This window comes from Anopheles merus, chromosome 2L, assembly GCF_017562075.2.
Source record: "Anopheles merus strain MAF chromosome 2L, AmerM5.1, whole genome shotgun sequence".
Lineage (NCBI taxonomy): Eukaryota > Metazoa > Arthropoda > Insecta > Diptera > Culicidae > Anopheles > Anopheles merus.
In genome coordinates, this window is record NC_054083.1 from 46268793 (window position 1) to 46272737 (window position 3945).

A 3945-nucleotide genomic window follows, 5' to 3' on the forward strand; every position below is an offset into this window, starting at 1 on the left:
TATTGAGAGTGTATGGTTCATTTGTATGAGTAGAAGTTTTTAACTTTTTTTCGGGTTGAATAGCTTCATCAAGAGAGCTCCAAATAAATTGGCTAGAAGAAAGATATTACAAATAATCCAATTGCAGCACTTTATCCTGTGTAAATTAATGTTTTTATTGGTTGTTATTTATAGAAATTTTGCTAAATTACAATCAAAATTTGTCTTATCTTCGGCCGGACATATACTAATATTGGAACGATACAACGAAGATAAAAATGGCCCCTGCGCAAGGATGACAATCAAAACATAGCTACGCCTAAATGTATGCATGTTAAACCTCCTTCGTATCAATTTTAATAGGTTTATGCATTACAAGGAAATAGAAATGTCTGCAGAAACTTATCCATCCTAAATAACTCATTAAATATAGCAATTTTAATTTGACAAACAACATTTGTCCCAGCTTGATTGATACACTCATTTCAAGAAAAAGAATCCCATTTCAATCGCTACAAAACCATACAAGGCATGTAATTAAAGGTTGAAATAATCACACAATTACACACGATGAAACGAGCAACGAATTACACAGCTCCAATTGCGTGACAGCTCAATTTGACAAAAATAAAATGTCATTACGACACACAAAACTCCCCCATCCACCTCCCGACACACACACACACACATAGGGCAAATCAATCAAACCGACAAAACGATTTCGCGAATCGGAACACCTTAAAATAGACACAATCTGTTCATTCTTCTGGCATGTTCTCCTTCTTTTAACATTCACAACCGTCACCTTACCTGTGCGGTGATATTGGTATGGAACAGAAGCAATGTAATTCACCATCTACCACCACTGCTTCAATCTGTGTGCCCCTTTTCCAATCTAATTCACTTTGTCGCAATGTCTGACGGTTTCCGGGATTCGCTACTTTCATCTTCATTTCCCCCGTAGCGGCCAAACTGTTGACTTCCGCCTTTTTAAGTGCTTCTTGCCGTGATCCCACTTCCGCCTCCCGCTTACCCGCTGCCTGTTAATCCATTCACCCTGCTCGGTCGATTCGCCTGCCGAAGAATAGGGGTCGAAATAAATCATGTCGAAAGTGGGATACACTTTTTCTTCGATCTTCGTCGTACGGTTTTGGCTTGTTTGCTAATTTCATTTCACTCATCGTCATCCGTCCGTCTGACAGCCGTCGTGGCGTGTAGCTGTATCTATGCCGGCGGATCGCTTCACGTTTAAAAACGGCCATCCCAAATGCGAGGGCGTGGGTGTTTCCCACTGTCATTTCCATCTGCCTTTTCTAAACATCTTAACAATGAAAGCTTTCTGTTTAAGACTCTGTACACACACACACACACACACGCGCACACTCATACATGGCCGTGCTTCCTCATTCTTTAGAAATTGTTCCTCCACACACACACACACACACAACGCACACCACCCTCACGTACCAAGCGGGCATGCCTGTTCTTTGCCATCTTCTGTCGCTCTGTCCTGTGCTCTCTCGTCTCGCCCGTCAAACAGCGAAGCATCATCAATCCAACACGGGGCCTCAAAATCCATTTATCTTTGCCCCGCCGACCCGCTAGGCGGTGGAGTGCGTTTCGTCTTCACCTCAGGAATGTGTGGTCCATTCTTTCCCGTCGTCACTTTTCCCGCTCCTACCCGGCGTACTACCAAAAGGAAAGGATAGAAATATTTCGAATGCCGGAACAGTGCAGAGAAGGGCGGCCACCTTCCGCTGCTGCTGCTGCGTCGGGATTCGAAGCTTCAGTGCTTGTTGTGTATGATGATTCGGAACCAGCACACATACACACATTTTCTTCCCGAATGGCTAAAGAGGAAGGGATTTCAAAGCGGCAGCGAATGGCATGACTCAGAAGGATGAAACACATTCAAAAATTATTAAGCAACTTCCGAATTGATGTTAACGATGCTCATCCCGATGATGCTCCGTCAATCATTCGCAACGAACTGAAACTGATCCACTCAGTGCTTGGTTGCAGCGGTATGAGGCGCAAAAAAGCCCATCCATGTTTGAGCTTTCGGTGGTATTTTTGGGATGACTGTGCTGTACGAAGAAGGCATATAACGTCACATGGCATGTGTTCTACCATGTAGGGTATAATTTTTAGTTTTAAAACAATTGTGCAAATTTACCATCAACATAAACTATGGATAAGACGTTTTATTTTAAGCAAGAATAAATCGGTGTATCTTTCAAAAGCACACATTGATTTTCTAATTACATACATTTAGGCGTTTATTCCTTGTAACACATACTCCTACAAGTATGCAACTCGCATCACGAGTACATGTTTTTATCACAAGACAAATTAGTTTTCAACTAAAATGTTGCTTAATAATTCAAAAATAGTCGAATATAATGCCCATTGTTTTATATAATCCTTATGCCTTCCTTCCAGTGGATTAAGCGTATTGTTTAAAAAAGCATAATTCAAAAACTTTCACAAAGTAACTTGTCAAACGCTCAAATCACTTCGGTGAGCTGCTTATCTACCTCACGCTCGATGTTCCCACTCAAGTGTACCGCAAAACCATCACAAAAGCATAGGGAAAAGCACATTCATCATCTTCCGGTCCCTAGGGCACCCCGGAGGATGACCCGCGCATATCACCGCAGCAACCATATCCATCATGGATCTACACGCCAATCGGCTACAAATTTCCCCTCACAGCGGTTTGGAGAGGACCTTCAACTGGGCCTATCCCACTTGTACTGGGCACCCAAAAAGTCCCGAAATTATCATACACCATTAGCTCCACGGGGGCGGCCGTGCTAGATGAACAAACCTTATCCACCCACAAACTGCCACATCCCACTCGCACCCGCTGTTGGGGTTCAAATGGAGGATGCAAAACAAGTGGCTGCCTTTTACCCGCCTCAGCAAGGTGGGTAAATTATTCATGGCTAATCTCGACCAGATCTGACAGTTTCATTTCTGTAAAGTGTGCAATCGACAGTAGCGGTTTGGATGTTGCTGTTGTTGTTGTTTTGCTACCGGTTGGTCGTTCATGGAGGGAAAGAGAAGAGCAAAACGAGCAAAACTAAAGAAAGACGAAGAGAGCGAAAGGCAAGAAAAGGAATAAGGCCACCAACTAAACCGTCTTAAGAATGAGTTACCCTGGCAGCTGCAAGAGCTTGTGAAAACAAATAAAGATGCCAACCAATCTTCGTTATTACAACATCTTCACCGACAAGTCCACTCTGTCACTAGTAGGCCTTGCTCGTTTCCCTGTTGCTATCCCTACAGCAACGTGTAGTTTCTCGACTAAGCGTTGCTAGACTTCATTTTTCTTCTTCTTCTAGCAACAATACAACAACAAAATGCACTATAAACCGGTTTGAAACAAAGATCCGTCACCCACCTTCGAAGCTTATTTCCTTGGCTAGGGTGTAGGGACGGTTGTTTCTTAGTCCAGGGAAAGATCACAAGTATCAGGATAGTCTTTATTTTCCTTTACCTCCGCCGCACTGATAATGATGATGATGAGGGTGGGTTTTGCACAATGTTAACCACTGTGCTTTACACAACAACAGCAAAAAAACAACAACATTGTACAAAAACAACCACTTCAAGTGGTAGCCTGTTTTTTTCGTAGCATCTGAGATTTTCTTGCAATTTGCCGTCACCCATCAAAGCCGAACCATTAAGGGGCGCCGTTTCGTGGGGCAAACAAAAACAAAAAGAACATGACATCAAAACTGGCAGCAAAAGTCTCTTCTTTTCCTTTCGTTGCTTCTCCCACTTTGCAGAGCTCACTTAAAATCTGAATCGAAGAAATTTGCTGAAACTTTTTTGAATTCATTTGCACGATACGACGCATTTCTTTTTTGCTTCGTTCGCACCATTACTTTCGGCGTTCGTCCCAACGCCCACCGGTGGCCGAGTCGAATTGTCGCCGACAGCCGTTTGCTTCCTCGCTTC

The 3945-nt window shown here is 43.1% G+C and overlaps 1 non-coding gene across 1 annotated transcript; it reads left to right on the forward strand.

Annotated features, from left to right (window-relative positions):
* The first annotated feature begins 202 nt into the window (after positions 1-202).
* On the forward strand, positions 203-309 carry LOC121594976. Its single transcript, XR_006005083.1, has one exon. It is a non-coding gene; the product is annotated as a U6 spliceosomal RNA (small nuclear RNA).
* Positions 310-3945: the final 3636 nt, after the last annotated feature.